Raw genomic sequence first — 21,050 nt, 5'->3', positions numbered from 1 at the left:
TGGCTGCCAACTTGAAGCAAAATCAATTATAGTCACCCATCCAGAGTGTAGAAGAATTGCCATGAGAGGGAATTAATGAAGCTTCAAACGTTCTGAAGGCCTTTGACAATTTCAGGTACAATAAAAGTTGAAGGTGTTATGTATAAATTATTGCTGCATTCTTAATCCATCAAGCCACTGATATCTTTTACAAGGTGGCATCCCAGTTGGAAATAACACGCCGGATATTAATATCAATGGGTGATCGGATGATAATTGGATTCTTCTCATCAGTTAAGTACATGTGGGAGGGAGGGTGGGGAGATTGGCAGATGGCATTCACCCTCGCAAAGAATGAGGGGTCGCACTTTAAGAGGTCAATTGAAAGAGGAAAGTATACATTTTAATGGCAGGAGCCTTAACAACATCACGGGAGGTGGTCTTGGAGGGGAGGATGCTCCTCAAACTGCGGAGCATCCTGGACAATTAGAAGGATGAGAGGGGATCTTATCGAAACGTATAAGATTATTAAGGGGTTGGACACGTTAGAGGCAGGAAACATGTTCCCAATGTTGGGGGAGTCCAGAACAAGGGGCCACAGTTTAAGAATAAGGGGTAGGCCATTTAGAACTGAGATGAGGAAAAACTTTTTCAGTCAGAGAGTTGTGAATCTGTGGAATTCTCTGCCTCAGAAGGCAGTGGAGGCCAATCTCTGAATGCATTCAAGAGAGAGCTAGATAGAGCTCTTAAGGATAGCGGAGTCAGAGGGTATGGGGAGAAGGCAGGAACGGGGTACTGATTGAGAATGATCAGCCATGATCACATTGAATGGTGGTGCTGGCTCGAAGGGCCGAATGGCCTACTCCTGCACCTATTGTCTATTGTCAATTGTCTAATCCACAGGAACTGATCCAGAATCTATAGAACATTGGATAATGATCACCAATGCGTTCACGATTTCTAGCGCCACCTCCTTAAGTACCCTGGGATGCAGACCATCAGGCCCTGGGGATTTATCAGCCTTCAGTCCCATCAGTCTACCCAACACCATTTCCTGACATGTGAATTTCCTTCAGTTCCTCCGTCACCCTAGATCTCTAGTACATCTGGGAGATGCTTTGTGTCTTGCTTAATGAAGACAGGTCCAAACCAACCTGCAGGAGAAGCTCATGTTGTCCTTCTATCGCTGCTCCATCGAGAGTGTGCTGGCATACTGTATAACCACATGGTATGCCAGCTGCTCAGAAAAGGACAGGAAGGCCCTTCAGAGGGTCATCATGACGGCCCAGAAGATCATCGGCTGCTCACTGCCCTCCCTGGAGCACCTGTTCAGCCTACGCTGCCTCAGTAGAGCAGGCAAAATAATAAAAGATCCATCCCACCCCGGCCACCGTCTGTTTGTTCATCTGCCCTCTGGTCGACGTTTCAGGTCGATCAAATCCCGAACAAACAGACTTAAGAACAGTTTTTACCCCAGGGCCATACGAGAACTGAACACTACCTTTGCACTAGGCAACACCGTTAAAAAATCTTGTACTTAATATAATTGTATTTAATTGTATTTATGTATTTATTTGTTTTTGCATTTATTGCATATATGTTTGTACGCACCGTCAGGATTGGCTATTTTTTAATTTCGTTGTACTCGTTGCAATGACAATAAATGAATATTATTATTATTATTATTATTCAACTCGTCTGCCAGTTCCTTGTTCCCCATAATAAATTCACCTGTTTCTGTCTTCAAGGGACCCACATTTGTCTTAACTAATTTTTTCCTCTTCACATGCCTAAAGAAGTTTTTACTATCCTCCTTTATATTCTTGACTAGCTTACTTTCGTGTATACAAGCCTAGTCGCTCCAATCTTTCAACATATGACAGTCCCGCAATTCCGGGAATTAACCTTGTAAACCTATGCTGCACGCCCTCAACAGCAAGAATATCCTTCCTCAAATTTGGAAACCAAAACTGCACACAGTACTGCAGGTGCGGTCTCACTAGGGCCCTGTACAACTGCAGAAGGACCTCTTTGCTCCTCTACTCAACTCCTCTTGTTATGATGGCCAACATTCCATTGGCTTTCTTCACTGCCTGCTGTCTTTGCATGCTTCCTTTCAGTGACTGGTGCACTAGTACACCCAGATCTCGTTGTACGTCCCCTTTACCCAAAGACACAATTCAGATAATACTCTGCCTTCCTATTCTTACCACCAAAGTGGATAACCTCACACTTATCTACATTAAACTGCATCTGCCATGCATCCGCCCATTCACACAACCTGTGCAAGTCACCATGCAACCTCATAGCATCTTCCTCACAGTTCACTCTGCCACCCAGCTTTGTATTATCCGCAAATTTGCTAATGGTACTTTTAATCCCTTCATCCAAGTCACTTGGAGGGTAGCTACTGAAAACAGGGAATTATAGACCAGTTAGCCAGCCATCAGTGGTGGCGAAGATGCTGGAGTTGATTATCAAAGATGTAATTGTGGCACATTTGGATAGCAGTAACAGGATCGTTCCGAGTCAGCATGGATTTACTAAGGGGAAATCATGCTTGACTAATCTTCTGGAATTTATTGAGGATGCAACAAGTAAAATGGATGAGGGAGGGGCAGTGGATGTAGTGTACCTGGGCGTTCAGAAAGCCTTTGATAAGGTCCCACATATGAGATTAGTGGGCAAGATTAGAGCGCATGGTATTGGGGTTAGGTTGCTGACATGGATAGAAAATTAGTTGGCAGACGGGAAACAAAGAGTAGGGATTAATGGGTCCCTTTCAGAATGGCAAGGCAGTGACTAGTGGGGTACCGCAAGGCTCGGTGCTGGGACCACAGCTATTTACAATCTATATACTAAAACTCTTGTTTGTTTGTGATCGAACTTCAGCCAAAACAGTACAAGATAGCGCGATAATTTTAGGCCCACCTAACTCACCGTCGTCGCTTTAATGGTAAAAATGGTAGTTTTATTGAAATTAGTGTTATATTTTTTAAGTTATTCACATTTTAAAGTTTTTTTTAAACCAGCGCATGCGCTGTTGGGCGGGGCAGTGCTTACATAAGATGGCCGCCAGACAAGCGCCCACACTTACGTAAGATGGCCGCCGGTGACTGTGTGTGCGCAGTTGGGGGATGGTCGTCATTTTCGTTCAGCTCCCACTTCCCGCCAGATGCCCGTTTGGTTCCGCGACCCAAGTGGGGGGAGCGACACCGCCGCACCAAACCCCGGGCGTCTCCATCATGGCCGCCGCCCCGCCCCGGAGCCCCCACCATCACCGCCGCCATCACCGTTGCCACTGCTCCCGCCCCAAGACCTGGGCGTCTCCATCATGGCCGCCGTCCCGCCCTGGAGCCCCCGCCATCACTGCTGCCGCTGCTCACGCTCTAAACCCCGGGCGTCTCCTTCAATGTTCGGCCCGGAGCCGTCACTGAACCATCGCGCGGCCCCGGCCACTGCAAACCCCGGGCATCTCTGTCTCCTTCACCGCCAACGCTGTCCCACCCCGGTGCCCCTGCCCGCTCCCAACCCCAGGCATCTCCATCATGGCCGCCGCCGCCACTTCTTCTTCCCGCTCTAAACCCCGGGCGTCTCCATCACTGACGTCGCCAGTGAGCCTCCAGCTCCCGCTCAGCATCACCGTCACCACCACCACCACCGCCGCTGCCGCTCTCAGCCACGGGCGTCTCCTTCACCGCTCAGCCCCGGAGCCCCCGCCGCCGAGCAGTAAAAGGTCAGAATAATTAAACCAAGTGGACCCGCTGGGCCCAAACCCCTCCCGCATTCGAGCAGTGCCCGACCCCCCGACCCCCTCCCATGCAGAACTTAGAACAGTATTTATTTGTACAAGAACAGCCTGTGCCAACCGTGATGCCAACCTAACTAATCCCACCGCCCATATCCGTCTCTTCCAATATAAACGTTTAAATGCTTCTTAAACGGTGCTATTGTTTAAACTTGCAGAATCTCAAAGAGTTTGCCAGGTAAGATGCAGGAAGGATATTCCCCCTGGTTAAGGAGTCTCGGACCAGTTGCAAGGGAGACTGGTAGAGCCGCTGGCTCACAACACCAGAGACCCGAGCTCCATCCTGACCTCAGGTGCCATCTGTTTGAAGTTTGCAAGTTCTCGTAGTCATGGATTCATAGTCATACAGCCTGGAAAAACTCGCCCACGCCAACCAACTAGTCCCACCTGCCTGCGTTTGGCCCACTAAACCTGTCCTATCCATGTACCTGTCTAAATGTTTCTTAAACGTTGCAATGGTACTTGCCTCAACTACCTCGTCCGGCAGCTCGTTCCATACACCCACCACCCTTTGTGTGAAAAAGTTACCCCTCAGGTTCCAATTAAAATTTTCCCCTCTCCTTAAACATATGTCCTCTGGTCCTCGATTCCCCTATACCGGGCAAAAAGACTGTGCATCTACCCGATCAATTCCTCTCCTGATTTTCTACACCTCTATAAGATCACCCCTCATCCTCCTGCGCTCCAGAGAATAGAGTCCCAGCCTGCTCAACCTCTCCCTATAGCTCAGGCCCTCAAATCCTGGCAACATCCTCATAAATCTTCTCTGCACTCTTTTCCAACTTGACAGCATTTTGGCCATTGACATGTTCTGAAGAAGGGTCCCTACCCAACAAGTCCCATATCCATTTTTTTCCACAGATGCTATCTGGCCTGTTGAGTTTCTCCAGCACTTTGTGCTCGACACAATCTTTCAGCTTTTCTGCTGTTCCTTGTGTCAACATTGACATCTTGTAGTCTGCAAGAGCTTGCTGTTCAGTTCAGTCACTAATTACCCTTCCAAGTAAACAATGTCAAAGAGCCTTTGGAAATGCAAGCCAATGACTCCTTCTTAACACCTCACACTGCCTCGGCAAGGCCAGCAGCACAATCAAGGACAAGTCGCAGCCATTCCATCCTCTCATCTCTCCTATCTGGCACACCTTCAGATTCAGGGACAGCTAAACCATCCTGCCTACAACTAGAGAACAGTCCTGAGCTGTTATCTATCTCATTGGAGACCCTCAGACTATCTTTGATCGGACTTTATCTTGCACTGAACATTATTCACGTTATTCACCGGGTGCTCCAGTTTCCTCCGACACAGTTTAAGAATAAGGGGTAGGCCATTTAGAACGGAGATGAGGAAAAACTTTTTCAGTCAGAGAGTTGTGAATCTGTGGAATTCTCTGCCTCAGAAAGCAGTGGAGGCCAATTGTCTGAATGCATTCAAGAGAGACTAGATAGAGCTCTTAAGGATAACGGAGTCAGGGGGTATGGGGAGAAGGCAGGAACGGGGTACTGATTGAGAATGATCAGCCATGATCACATTGAATGGCGGTGCTGGCTCGAAGGGCCGGATGGCCTCTTCCTGCACCTATTGTCTATTGTCTATTGACACTCCAAAAGACGTACAGGTTTGTAGGTTATTTGCCTCTGGAAAAGAAAAAAATGTAAATTGGCCCCAATGTGCAGGGTTGTGCTAATATATGGGTATCGCTGGTTGGCGTGGACTCGGTGGGCCGAAGGGCCTGTTTCCACGCCGTATCCCTAAACTGAACTAAACTGAACTGTTTACAGTTAACAATTGGGAAGAGGATTTGTTTCTTTCATCTGTGGAACGAACACAAGAGCACATTTCCACAGCACATTTGCCAACCTCGGGGCTTTACAGCAAATGAAGCACTTTCTGAAGTGTACATCCTTTTGTTCGAAGCTCATGGTACATTTGTGCAGAGTGTGGGTGTAGCCCAACACTCTGCTGGTTCTCACATGAACTGATGCAGCGGAACAATTTGTTCTGCATTTTAATAAGATTAAATTGTTTTTTTGATGCCATGTATAGATTGTGTCTGAATTGGGTTACAAAAATATTATAGCAATATTCTCGAGCTGAGAGCACAAGTATACATTATTCCAGATATTAAACGTGTTTATCTTTCTGCCATACTATCTAACACAGAATCATTCCTGCACCGTACTCAACTCCACTCTACCTCAATAAAGTCACCAAATTATAGAAATCACAAATTATAGAAACATTGAAACATAAAAACATAGAAAAATAGGTGCAGGAAGAGGCCATTCGGCCCTACGAGCCAGCACCGCCATTCATTGTGATCATGGCTGAACATCCACAATCAGTAACCCATGCCTGCCTTCTCCCCACATCCCTTGATTCCACTAGCCCCTAGAGCTCTATCTAACTCTCTCTTAAATTCATCCAGTGAATTGGCCTCCGCTGCCCTCTGTGGCAGAGAATTCCACAAATTCACAACTCTCTGGGTGAAAAAGTTCCTAGAAGAAAAATTAAGCCATTCGGCCCATCAAGTCTACTCTGCCATTCAATCATGGCTGATCTATCTCTCCCTCCTAACCCCACTCTCCTGCCTTCTCCTCATGACCCCTGACACACTTACTAATAACTAATAGCTCTTTTAGATTGGTTGATATGAATTCTTATGAATTTAAGTCAAATAAGTCAAATAGGTTTAGAAGGATATGGGGCAAACACACAGGCAGGTGGGACTGGTGTGAATGTGGCATGTTGGTCGGCATGGCCAAGTTGGGCTGAAGGGCCTTTTCCCATGCTGCATGTCTCCATGACTATGGCTCAAGAACAATATTTACATGACATTTGAGCAGATACGTTGATGGGAAAGGTTAGAGGGCTAACACATAGAAATGGGACTAGCTTAGATGGGACATCATGGCCGGTAAGGACGAGTTGGGCCAAAGGGCCTGTTTCCGTGCTGTAATGACTCTATGCCTGATGAGGAGAACTAGAGCCCTACTGATGGCTGGTGAACTAGATGTAAAGGAAGAAGGGAACATGGAAGATAGGCGGCCCTCGGGTTTATCTTGATCGTTAGTCCAATGTCCTGCCCTCTCCCTGGAGCCAAAGAGGTCTACAGTGATGCAGCATGGAAACAGGCTCTTCGTCCAACCAGTCCACACCAAAAATGCCTCATCTAAGTTAGCACCATTTACCCACATTTTGCCCACATCGCTCCAAACAGTTCCTATCTACGCACCTGCCCAAATGCCTTTTAAATGCCACAACTAATTTCTCTGGCAGCTTGGAATACAGGAATACAGAGCTTTATTTGTCATTCGGTACCGAGGTACCGAACGAAATTACATTGCAGTCACACACAAAAAAAAAAGAACACAAGACACATGACCCCAACATATTGTTCCACATACCCACCACCCTCTCACCTTAAACCTTTGCCCTGGAGTTCTTAGTTCAGTTTAGTGTATAGATACAGTGTGGAAACAGGCCCTATGGTCCACCGAGTCTGCACCGACCAGCGATAGACAATAGACAATAGACAATAGACAATAGACAATAGGTGCAGGAGGAGGCCATTCGGCCCTTCGAGCCAGCACCGCCATTCAATGTGATCATGGCTGATCATTCTCAATCAGTACCCCGTTCCTGCCTTCTCCCTATACCCCCTGACTCTGCTATCCTTAAGAGCTCTATCTAGCTCTCTCTTGAATGCATTCAGAGAATTGGCCTCCACTGCCCTCTGAGGCAGAGATCCCACCAAACATTAGCACTTTCCTACGCACTCGGGACAATTTACAATTTACAGAAGCCAATTGTCCTACAAACCTGTACGTCTTTGGAGTGTGGAGGAAACCGGAGCACCCGGAGAAAACCCACGTGGTTACAGGGAGAACTTACAAATTCCGTACCGCCAGCACCTGTAGTTTGATCGAATGTTGGTCTCGATCAGCAACTGTACCGCTGCACCACTGTGCTGCTCCAAACTCTAAACTAACGTTTAGTAACAAGGAACTGCAGATGCTCCCTTACCAAAGAAAGACACAAAACGAGTAACTCAGTTAGGCAGCATCTCTGGAGAGCATGGATAGGTGATGTTTTGGGTTGAGACCCCCTTTCAGGCAGATTCCTTCAAACTTTCCCCCGTGCACATTCAAGCTATGTCCTTTCTCGCTTTATATAGATATATGTATCCCCTTCACCTCTCTATATATATATATATATATATTAGATGTGTGTGTAGAAGGGGACTGCAGAGAGAGTCATAGAGTGATACAGTGTGGAAACAGGCACTTCGTCCCAACTTGCCTACACCGCCAACATATCCCTGCTACAGAAGTCCCACCTGCCTCCATATCCCTATATATATATATATATATTTAAGATCATGAGGGGAATAGATTGTGTAAGTGTCTTCTACCCAGTGCAGGAGAATCAAAAACCAGGAGACATAGGTTTAAGGCTAGAAGGGAAAGATTTAATGGGACCCTGAGGGACAACCTTTTCTCCCAGCTGGTGGGGAATTGAGGTAGGTACTAAAACAACACTCATAATCATTTGGACAGGTTCATGGATAGGAAAGGTTTAGACGGCTATGAGCCAAATGCGGGCAGGTGGGGCTATTGTTGATGGGGCATCGACCCTTCACCTGGACTGAAAGAGTAGAGGGGAATAAGGCAGCATAAGAAGGTTGTGTTGTGGCATGAGCTAGTGAACATCAGATGGACACAGTGGCACAGCGGTAGAGTTGCTGCTTTACCACAAGTCCATCGGGCAGTGGTCAGCACGGAACGTCCTGCAGGCACTGCAGGGGAATGACTCCATGGATCCTGTGGCATGGTTCCCAGAGCAGACTGCCCAGCTTGTCTGGCAAAATGCCTCATCGCCAGAACTCACCAACAAGCACCAAGACCTGGCTTGGCTGGCGGTGAGGGGAGCCCTCTCAGTCAGATCCTTCCTGCACCGCCGGACCTCACTACCAGCGCACGCTGCCTCCGGGACGGCTGCTACGGAGAGGAGACGGTGGCCCACCTCTTCACAGAGTGTGGATTTGCCAAGAGAGTCTGGAGAGGTCTGCAGGGGTCCCTGTCACGATTCATTCCAAGCAGCTCCGTCACAGAGGACTCTGTGATCTACGGACTGTTCCCAGGGACGCATTCGGAGACTGACATCGAGTGCTGCTGGAAGGTCATCAACTCGGTGAAAGACGCTCTTTGGTCTGCCCGAGCTTTGTTGGCCTCCCAGCGGAGCGAGCTGTCCGTCAAGGAATGTTGCCGACCGGCCCGCTGCAGACTGCAGGGGTACGTGCTGAGGGACGCACTGAAGCTCGGTGCAGCCAACGCTAAGGCCCTGTGGGGGAGGAGCACAGTCTAGGGTCCTTCCGCTGTTGGACATGGGGGGCAGGGTGTGGTGGAGAGAGACGCCCCTCCAAATAAGGGATACTGGGTAAATGTATGTAAATGTCTAAATGAATGCCTGCATCGAATGTAACCTCCGGAAATGTCGGATGGGCTTGTTTAAAAATATGTTTTGTGAATGATATTTATTATTTGAATAAAGTATTTTTTTGATATAAAAAAAAAAAAAAAAAGTTGCTGCTTTACAGCGCCAGAGACCCAGGTTCGATCCTGATCAAATACTGATTAGGGGTGCTGCCTGTACGGAGTTTGTACGTTCCCCCTGCGACCACGTGGGGTTTCTCCGGGTGCTCCGGCTTTCCTCCCACACTCCAAAGACGTGCAACTTTGTCGGTTAATTGGCTTCTGTAAATTGCCGCTGGTACGTAGGATAGTGCCGTTGTGGGGGTGGGGTGGGGCGATCACAGGTCGGTGTGGACTCGGTTGCCTGTTTCCACGCCGAATCTCTAAAGTCAACAAAGTAAAGTGAGAGGGTAGGGTCAGCTTCCCCGTCCTTTATAAACTCCACTGGCTCCCCATCCCCCAGAGAATCCAGTACAAAATCCTCCTCATAACCTACAAAGCCCTCCATAACCTGGCCCCATCCTACCTGACCGACCTCCTCCACAGGCACACTCCCACCTGCACCCTCCGCTCTGCCGCTGCCAATCTCCTATCCCCCCACATCCGGACTAAACTCAGATCCTGGGGGGACAGGGCTTTCTCCATCGCTGCTCCCACCCTATGGAACTCACTACCCCAAACCGTTAGAGACTCCCTCACACTCACCACATTCAAAACATCGCTGAAGTCTCACCTGTTCAGTACTGCCTTCAACCACTGAAGGTCACCTCACCTACTGTCTCCTTTCTCTGTTCATTTATTTATTTACTTATTTATCTATTTATTAATTTCCCTATGTTCTCAAAATCTCTGTAAAGCGTCTTTGAGTATATGAAAAGCGCTATATAAATAAAATGTATTATTATTATTATTATTATTGTGATCTAGCCTGTGGTTGTCTAACTGATGGGGACGCAGTGCTCTGCATGTGTCTTGCAGTGTGGAGAACAGGCGTTCAGTAAATTGCTGTTGGCTGCAATATCACTGTTGAATACTCATTCCCCACACCATTAAGAAGAATTAATGAGCGTCAATAAGATTCTCCCAAGATCAAGTATGATCAGGGATCTTGAGAAGAATTTGTAAGAATGCATTCAGATGTTCTTTAAAATTTGAAAAAGGAATTAGACATCATTTGAATTATCACTCAGCCAGGCACTCCCAATAAACATGTTAATCATCTAGTCCTTGTAAACTGAGCTGTTTATTGCACATAATAACTTCTAATGATCTTTAAAAACATCTACTTCAGCTAAAATAAGACCACAAGTCTGGTCCCAATTTCTAATGCAATTTAAGGGTCTGCTTTAATATAATAAAATGCACAACTGCAGGCACCAGAGGCTACAAGAAATTGGAATAATTGGATCTGTGACTGCCTACAAATTCTTAATGCTGCAGTTTTATTTAGTTTCGAGATACAGCGCGGAAACAGGCCCTTTGGCCCACCGGGTCCGTGACGACCAGCGATCCCCGCACATTAACGCTGTCCTACACACAGTAGGGACAATTTTTACATTTTATACCAAGCCGATTAACCTACAAACCCGCACGCCTTTGGAGTGCGGGAGGAAACCGAAGATCTCGGAGAAAACCCACGCAGGTCACGGGGAGAACGTACAAACTGCGTACAGACTGGACAGTAGTCGGGATCGAACCCGGGTCTGTGGTGCTGCAAGCGCTGCGAGACCAGAGACACAGGTTCGATCCTGATCAAATCCTGATTTGGGGTGCTGCCTGTACGGAGTTTGTACGTTCCCCCTGCGACCACGTGGGTTTTCTCCGGGTGCTCCGGGTTTCCTCCCACACTCCAAAGACGTGCAACTTTGTAGGTTAATTGGCTTCTGTAAGTTGCCGCTGGTACGTAGGATAGTGCCGTTGTGGGGGTGGGGTGGGGCGATCGCAGGTCGGTGTGGACTCGGTGGCCTGTTTCCACGCCGAATCTCTAAAGTCAACAAAGTAAAGTGAGAGGGTAGGGTCAGCTTCCACTGTGATGTAGCCTGTGGTTGTCTAACTGATGGGGACGCAGTGCTCTGCATGTGTCTTGCAGTGTGGAGAACAGGCGTTCAGTAAATTGCTGTTGGTTGAAATATCACTGTTGAATACTCATTCCCCACACCATTAAGAAGAATTAATGAGCGTCAATAAGATTCTCCCAAGATCAAGTATGATCAGGGATCTTGAGAAGAATTTGTAAGAATGCATTCAGATGTTCTTTAAAATTTGAAAAAGGAATTAGACATCATTTGAATTATCACTCAGCCAGGCACTCCCAATAAACATGTTAATCATCTAGTCCTTGTAAACTGAGCTGTTTATTGCACATAATAACTTCTAATGATCTTTAAAAACATCTACTTCAGCTAAAATAAGACCACAAGTCTGGTCCCAATTTCTAATGCAATTTAAGGGTCTGCTTTAATATAATAAAACGCGCAACTGCAGGCACCAGAGGCTACAAAAAATTGGAATAATTGGATCTGTGACTGCCTACAAATTCTTAATGCTGCAGTTTTATTTAGTTTCGAGATACAGCGCGGAAACAGGCCCTTTGGCCCACCGGGTCCGTGACGACCAGCGATCCCCGCACATTAACGCTGTCCTACACACAGTAGGGACAATTTTTACATTTTATACCAAGCCGATTAACCTACAAACCCGCACGCCTTTGGAGTGCGGGAGGAAACCGAAGATCTCGGAGAAAACCCACGCAGGTCACGGGGAGAACGTACAAACTCCGTACAGACTGGACAGTAGTTGGGATGGAACTCAGCTCTGCGGTGCTGCAAGTTAGGAAAAGGGGACGTACAACGAGATCTGGGTGTCCTAGTGCATCAGTCACTGAAAGGAAGCATGCACGTACAGCAGGCAGTGAAGAAAGCCAATGGAATGTTGGCTTTCATAACAAGAGGAGTTGAGTATAGGAGCAAAGAGGTCCTTCTGCAGTTGTACAGGGCCCTAGTGAGACAGCACCTGGAGTACTGTGTGCAGGTTTGGTCTCCAAATTTGAGGAAGGATATTCTTGCTATTGAGGGCGTGCAGTGTAGGTTTACTAGGTTAATTCCTGGAATGGCGGGACTGTCATATGTTGAAAGACTGGAGCGACTAGGCTTGTATACACTGGAATTTAGAAGGATGAGAGGAGATCTTATCGAAACGTATAAGATTATTAGGGGGTTGGACACGTTAGAGCAAGGAAACATGTTCCCAATGTTGGGGGAGTCCAGAACAAGGGGCCACAGTTTAAGAATAAGGGAAAGGCCATTTAGAACTGAATGAGGAAAAACCTTTTCAGTCAGAGAGTTGTGAATCTGTGGAATTCTCTGCCTCAGAAGGCAGTGGAGACCAATTCTCTGAATGCATTCAAGAGAGAGCTAGATAGAGCTCTTAAGGATAGCGGAGTCCGGGGGTATGGGGAGAAGGCAGGAATGGGGTACTGATTGAAAATGATCAGCCATGATCACATTGAATGGCGGTGCTGGCTCGAAGGGCCGAATGGCCTCCTCCTGCACCAATTGTATATTGTCTATTGAGGCAGCAACCCTACCGCTGCGCCACCGTGCCGCAAGGATATTTCCTCTTGAAGCTCTCAAATGCTTGTTCTGTTTCTGGCTTCTGTTTATTAATCCACATGCTGTGGGTGTCTCCATGGTGATGAGAATATGATGTCCATACTTAATTGCCCTTGAGAAGACGCCGTTGAACTGCATCATGAAGGTTTCATGAAGATACAGCGCGGAAACAGGCCCTTCGACCCACCGAGTCTGCATTGACCAGCGATCCCTGCACACTAGTACTGTCCTACACACTAGGGACAATTTACACACTCTACCGAAGCCAATTAACCAACAAACCCCTATGTCTTTGGAATGTGGGAGGAAACCAAAGCACCCGGAGAAAACCCACGCAGGTCACGGGGACAACGTACAAACTCCGTACAGACAGACCCGTAGTCGGGATTGAACCCCGGGTTTCTGGCACTGTAAGGTAGCAACTCTACCGCTGCACCACTGCGCCCCTGCAGTTTCCGACGCAAGAGAGTGCACAGCTGGAACGGTGAGTAAAAGCCGGAAGCTCAAGTAAAAACCAATGTGCGGGAGCAACCCAGTGGGTCAGGAAGCATCAGTGGAAGCAAATGGACAAGGTTTCGGCTCGGGACCATTTTTCAGACTGATGGAGTAGAGTTACAGAGTCACACAACATGGAAACTGGCCCTTCGGCCCAACTTGTTCATGCCGACCAAAACGCCTCATCTACGCTAGTCAAGGGGAGAAGGCTGGTGAAGGTATGTAAAGGGAAGGGGTGGGGGAAACATTGACAAGTGATAGGGAAGTGTACCTTTAGAGTCTACTGAATGAATGAATGAATGAATGAATGAATGAATGAATGAATGAATGAATGAATGAATAAGTTTATTGGCCAAGTATGTGCATATACAAGGAATGTGCCTTGGTGCTCCGCTCACAAATGACAACACAAACATACAGTTAACAATTAAGAATAAAGCATAATCACATCAAAACAATAAGGATACAACATTACGGTCTAAACATGTGGGTGAAAATAAACCAGAGCAAAAAAGAGACTACAGACGTTGGTTATTGAGTAGAACTACCACTCGTAGAAAAAAAGCTGTTTTTATGTCTGGCTGTGGCTGCTTTGACAGTCCAGAGTCGCCTTCCAGAGGGAAGTGCTTCGAAGAGTTTGTGGCCAGGGTGAGAGGGGTCAGAGATGATCTTGCCCGCTCGCTTCCTGGCCCTTGCAGTGTACAGTTCGTCAATGGGGGGGAAGGTTGCAGCCAACAACCTTCTCAGCTGTGCGAACGATCCGTTGCAGCCTCCGGATGTCGTACTTGGTGGCTGAGCCAAACCAGACCATGATGGAGAAGGTGAGGACGGACTCAATGATAGCATAGAATTGGACCATCATTGCCTGTGGCAGATTATGTTTCCTTAGCTGCCGCAGGAAGTACATCCTCTGTTGGGCCTTTTTGAATGTGGAGTCGATGGTGGCCCCCCATTTAAGGTCCCTGGAGATGATGGTTCCAAGGAACTTAAATGACCAGGGAACTTAAGGTCCCTGGAGATGATGGTTCCAAGGCACTCCACAGATTTGACTATGGTGTTGTTGATGGTGAGTGGGGGGAGGGGAGGGGGATCTCTTCGAAAGTCTACAATTAGTTCCACTGTCTTGAGAGCATTGAGCTCCAGGTTGTTGCGATGGCACCAGGATGCCAGCTGTGTCACTTCCTGTCTGTAGGCAGATTCCTCCCCTTCCTGGATCAGTCTAATCAGGGTTGTGTCATCCGCAAACTTGAGGAGCTTGACAAAGGAGTCTGTGGAGGTGCAGTCGTTGGTGTAGAGAGAGTAAAGGAGAGGGGAGAGTACGCAGCCTTGCGGTGCTCCTATGCTGAGGGTCTGGGGGTCCGAGATGTGCTTTCCCAGCCTCTCATGCTGCTTCCTGTCTGTATCTCTAAGGTCATAAGGTCATAAGGAATAGGAGTAGAATTAGGCCATTCGGCACTTCAATCATGGCTGATCTATCTCTCTCTCCTAACCCCATTCTCCTGCCTTCTCCACATAACCTCTGACACCTATCTATCTACCTATCTCAGCCTTAAAAATATCCACTGAGGAATATCCTCTAACGTCTAAAAGGGAGAGATTTCTGGCAGTGTCTTTCAGGGACTGCCCCATCCCCACTCAAGGCCAACAACACATGAAAATGACGACTAGACATTGTATTGATTGATGAAAACCCGTGTCCATCATGTGCACAGTCCTCCCCTCCATCAGGATCAGCTACTTTCCCACCAGTATAAACATGGCGGCACGGTGGCGCAGCGGTAGAGTTGCTGCCTTACAGCGAATGCAGCGCCGGAGACTCAGGTTCGATCCTGACTACAGGCGCCGTCTGTATGGAGTTTGTACATTCTCCCCGTGACCTGCGTGGGTTTTCTCCGAGATCTTCGGTTTCCTCCCACACTCCAAAGACGTACAGGTTTGTAGGTTAATTGGCTGGGTAAATGTAAAAACTGTCCCTAGTGTGTGTAGGATAGTGTTAATGTGCGGGGATCGCTGGGCGGCGCGGACCCGGTGGGCCGAAGGGCCTGTTTCCGAGCTGTATCTCTAAATCTGGGATGGCAGGACTTTCATATGAAGAAAGACTGGATAGACTAGGCTTATACTCGCTGGAATTTAGAAGACTGAGGGGGGATTTTATTGAAACATATAAAATTCTTAAGGGGTTGGAGAGGCTAGATGCGGGAAGATTGTTCCCGATGTTGGGGAAGTCCAGAACCAGGGGTCACAGCTTAAGGATAAGGGGGAAGTCTTTTAGGACCGAGATGAGAAAACATTTCTTCACACAGAGAGTGGTGAGTCTGTGGAATTCTCTGCCACAGAAGGTAGTTGAGGCCAGTTCATTGGCTATATTTAAGAGGGAGTTAGATGTGGCCCTTGTGGCTAAAGGGATCAGGGGATATGGAGAGAAGGCAGGTACAGGTTACTGAGCTGGATGATCAGCCATGATCATATTGAATGGCGGTGCAGGCTCGAAGGGCCGAATGGCCTACTCCTGCACCTATTTTCTATGTTTCTATGTTTCTATCTAAAAATCTTCGGCCAACCCACACAACGTTCACCCAACCTCAGAAACAGTTCACTGCGGACCTCCTCTTATAACACTGTTGCCACAGAAGGCTGTCACAGGGAGAACGTACAAACTCCATACAGACAACACCCATAGTCAGGTTGGAACCCGGGTCTCTGGCGCAGTAAGGAAGCAACTCTACCGCATTGTGCCTGTACGTCATTGTACTTGTGCCCATGACAATAATCTCAACTTGACGACTTGATAAATAGGATTAGTGGAGATGAATTCTTGACAGCTGGCATGGACATGGTGGAGATGAAGGTATCTGGACCTGGAACGTCACCTTTTCCTTTCCTCCAGAGAAGGTGCCTGACCCTGTGAGTTACTCCAGCATTTTGTGTCTATTTTCCGTGGGATGAAGGCCCTTTTCCTGTGCTGCGTGATTGTACGATACCTACGTTTACAGTCAAACCCGTCACGTCTGAAAATCTTCCTGCTCCACCGTTCACAGGTTCACAAGTTACAGGAGTGGAATTAAGCCATTCGGCCCATCGAGTCCACTCCGCCATTCAATCATGGCTGATCTAATCTCATTCACCTGCCTTCTCCCCATTACCCTTGACACCCGTTCTAATCAAGAATGTGTCTATCCCTGGCTTAAAAATATCTACTGTTGGAAGAATGTAGACACAAAATGCTGGAGTAACACAGCTAGGTCAGGCAGCATCTCGGGAGAGAAGGAACGGGTGGTGTTTCGGGTCGAGACCCTTCTTCAGTGAGTCTGAAGAAGGGTCTCGACCCGAAATGTCGCCCATTCCTTCTCTCCAGAGATGCTGCCTGACCCGCTGAGTTACTCCAGCATTTTGTTTCTACATTCGATTTAAACCAGCATCTGCAGGTTTTTTTTCCTGCATTTTTCCTGCATCTAGGACAAGCTAGATGCAGAGAAAATGTTCCCAATGTTGGGGGAGTCCAGAACCAGGGGCCCCAGTCTTAGAATGAAGGGGAGGCCATTTAAAACTGAGGTGAAAAGGAACTTTTTCACCCAGAGAGTTGTGAATTTGTGGAATTCTCTGCCACAGAGGGCAGTGGAGGCCAATTCACTGGATGGATTTAAGATATAAGAAAATAACTGCAGATGCTGGTACAAATCGAAGGTATTTATTCACAAAATTCTGGAGTAACTCAGCAGGTCAGGCAGCATCTCAGGAGAGAAGGAATGGGTGACGTTTCAGGTCGAGACCCTTCTTCAGACTGTTTAAGAGAGAGTTAGATAGAGCTCTAGGGGCTAATGGAACCAAGGGATATGGGGAGAAGGCAGGCACGGGTTATTGATTGTGGACGATCAGCCATGATCACAATGAATGGCGGTGCTGGCTCGAAGGGCCGCATGGCCTCCTCCTGCACCTATTTTCTATGTTTCTATGTTTACTGTTGGAAGAATGTAGATTTGTGAGAGTTAAAAAGCCTGGGTTTTGTCTCAATTCTTCCAGAAACTATGCAGCCCAGACAACCGCTGTGGATCACTGACAGATGCAAGGTCACAGGTGGCTCTGCTACTGCTAAAACTAATTATCATCGTTGGAAGACGGGTAGAACAGGCTGTGACTCCGAGCTGCCTGCTACCTTATCTCTTGGCGTGTCTGTGGGTAAGTTCAAACCTTCATGTGGTTTTTTTGGGGGGAAATGTAATTAATTGTAATTTTTATTTTTATAAAACCAGAAATCCGGCTTCATTGCACTGCAGAGGAGACAAAGAGGAGAAAACGCGCACCTCCAGATTCAGGGGCAGTTTCTTCCTGGCGGTTGTCAGGCAACTGAATCGTCCTACCACAACCAGAGGGCGGTACTGAACTGCCATCCACCTCATTGGTGATCCTCGGACTATCCTTGATCGGACTTTGCTGCCTTTACTCTGTGCACTGAAAATGGTTCGATTGCAATCATGTGTTCTCTTTCCGCTGACTGGTTAGCACGCAACAGAAGCTTTTCACTGTACCTCGGCACAGGTGACAATAATCTGAAATCAAACCGAACTGAACTGAACTGAATAATCGTTCCGATGTCACCTACCCAAAATTGTTGTACAGTCGAGACCCTTCTTCAGACTGATGTCAGGGGGGCGGGACAAAGGAAGGATATAGGTGGAGACAGGAAGATAGGAAGATAGAGGGAGATCTGGGAAGGAGGAGGGGAAGAGAGGGACAGAGGAACTATCTAAAGTTGGAGAAGTCGATGTTCATACCGCTGGGCTGCAAACTGCCCAGGCGAAATATGAGGTGCTGTTCCTCCAATTTCTGGTGGGCCTCACTATGGCACTGGAGGAGGCCCATGACAGAAAGGTCAGACAGGGAATGGGAGGGGGAGTTGAAGTGCTCGGCCACCGGGAGATCAGATTGGTTAATGCGGACCGAGCGCAGGTGTTGAGCGAAACGATCGCCGAGCCTGCGTTTGGTTTCGCCGATGTAAATAAGTTGACATCTGGAGCAGCGGATGCAATAGATGAGGTTGGAGGAGGTGCAGGTGAACCTCTGTCTCACCTGGAAAGACTGTTTGGGTCCTTGGATGGAGTTGACGGGGGAGGTAAAGGGACAGGTGTTACATCTCGTGTGGTTGCAGGGGAAAGTGCCCGGGGATGGGGTGGTTTGGGTAGGAAGGAACCAGTGGACAAGGGACAATAGACAATAGACAATAAACAATAGGTGCAGGAGGAGGCCATTCGGCCCTTCGAGCCAGCACCGCCATTCAATGTGATCATGGCTGATCATTCTCAATCAGTACCCCGTTCCTGCCTTCTCCCCATACCCCCTGACTCCGCTATCCTTAAGAGCTCTATCCAGCTCTCTCTTGAATGCATTCAGAGAATTGGCCTCCACTGCCTTCTGAGGCAGAGAATTCCACAGATTCACAACTCTCTGACCGAAAAAGTTTTTCTTCATCTCAGTTCTAAATGGAGTTATGGAGGGAACGGTCTCTGCGGAACGCCGAAAGGGGAGGGGATGGGAAGATATGGCCAGTGGTGGGGTCCCGTTTTTTGTAGGTGACGGAAATGTTATTTGAAAGGAACTCCGTCCTATCTTCACCAGAAGACAGCAGCCGTTCAAGAAAGTGGCACACCATCATGAGGGCAATTAGGAAACGCCACCCTTGCCATTGATGGTCAACATGAGTTACGGTTCAGATTGAGTTTAGTTTATTGTCACCGTCTAATGAGGCACAGTGACAATAAACCTTCCCGATGTACAGATACATGATAAAGGGAATAACATGTGTAACGTTTGGTGCAAGAAAAAGCCAATAAAGTCAAGGTTTCAAGGATTCAAGATCAGTTTATTGTCACATGTACCAGTTAAGGTACAGTGACGTTTGAGATACCATACAGCCATACTAATTGAAAAGCAACAAGATCCACAACCACATAAAATTAACATAAACATCCATCAATAGACAATAGACAATAGACATTAAGTGCAGGAGGAGGCCATTCGGCCCTTCGAGCCAGCAACGCCATTCAATGTGATCATGGCTGATCATTCACAGTCAGTACCCCTGTTCCTGCATTCTCCCCATACCCCCTGACTCTGCTATCTTTAAGAGCTCTATCTAGTTCTCTCTTGAAAGCATCCAGAGAATTGGCCTCCACTGCCTTCTGAGGCAGAGATTTTCCACAGATTTACAACTCTCTGACTGAAAAGGTTTTTCCTCATCTCCATTCTAAATGGCCTACCCATTATTCTTATACTGTGGCCCCTGGTTCCGGACTCCCCCAACATTGGGAACATGTTTCCTGCCTCTAACGTGTCCAACCCCTTAATAATCTTATATGTTTCAGTACACAGTGGACCCCACATTCCTCACTGTGATGGAAGGCAATAAAGTCTAATCCTCTTCTCCTCTTTATTCTCCCGCGGTCGGGGCAGTCAAACATCCGCAGTCGGGGTGATCGAAGTTCCGGCAGCCGGCAGTCGAAGGCCCCGTCGGGGTGATCGAAACTCCCGCGCCGGGGCGGCTGAAACTCTCTCCACAGCATGGAGCTCCCGTGTAGGACAGTGCTGGTGTACGGGGTGATCGCTGGTCGGCGCGGGCTCGACGGGCTGAAGGCCCTGTTTCCGCGCTGTATCTCTAAAGTCTGAAGGCTAAAGACTTGGGAGAGTGGAGCTGAGGCATGGAATCAGCTCCACCTCTATCCACTAACCATACACTAATTCTATCCTACACACTGTGGTGGAACGATGGTGCAGTGTTAGAGTTGCTGCCTTACAGCGCCAGGGACACGGGATCCTGACTATGGGTGCTTGTCTGTACGGAGTTTGCACCTTCTCCTCATGAGAGCGTGGATCTTCTCCGGGTATTGCGGCTTCCTCAATCGTGGGATCGTGTTAGTATACGGGGATCGCCGGTCACCATGGACCCGAAACTAAACTGAACTAAACTACTGAAGACAGACACAACAAAAAAAACGGAGCAACTCAGCGGGACAGGCAGCATCTCTGGATAAAAGGAATAGGTGCCGTTTCGGGCTGAGACCCTTCTTCGGACTGAGAGTCAAGGGAGAGGGAAATGAGAGGATGAAAGGAGATCTTATCGAAACGTATAAGATTATTAAGGGGTTGGACACGATAGAGGCAGGAAACATGTTCCCAATGTTGGGGGAGTCCAGAATAAGGGGCCACAGTTTAAGAATAAGGGGTAAGCCATTTAGAACTGAGATGAGGAAAAAAAAATTCAGTCAGAGAGTTGTGAATCTGTGGAATTCTCTGCCTCAGAAGGCAGTGGAGGCCAATTCTCTGAATGTATTCAAGAGAGAGCGAGATAGGGCTCTTAAGGATAGAGTCAGGGGGTATGGGGAGAAGGCAGGAACGGGGTACTGATTGAGAATGATCAGCCATGATCACATTGAATGGCGGAGCTGGCTCGAAGGGCCGAATGGCATCCTCCTGCACCTATTGTCTATTAAGAGATACAGACAACTACTGGCTGGACTTCCCCATTGGATACACTGGAACCTCTAGCTCCAGTTCAGGATGATTCCAACTAGATGGTCTTGTTGTGAAGCTGTAGGTGCTGTGCCAACATCCACTCAAAAACTCGGATTTCCACATTTAAATCTGCTTGCAGGCTTATCCAAGATAGTCTAATATTGCAGGGTCAAATGCCT

This window comes from Rhinoraja longicauda, chromosome 1, assembly GCF_053455715.1.
Source record: "Rhinoraja longicauda isolate Sanriku21f chromosome 1, sRhiLon1.1, whole genome shotgun sequence".
NCBI lineage: Eukaryota > Metazoa > Chordata > Chondrichthyes > Rajiformes > Arhynchobatidae > Rhinoraja > Rhinoraja longicauda.
The sequence above is the reverse complement of the archived record's forward strand: the minus strand, read 5'-3'. Positions refer to the sequence as shown.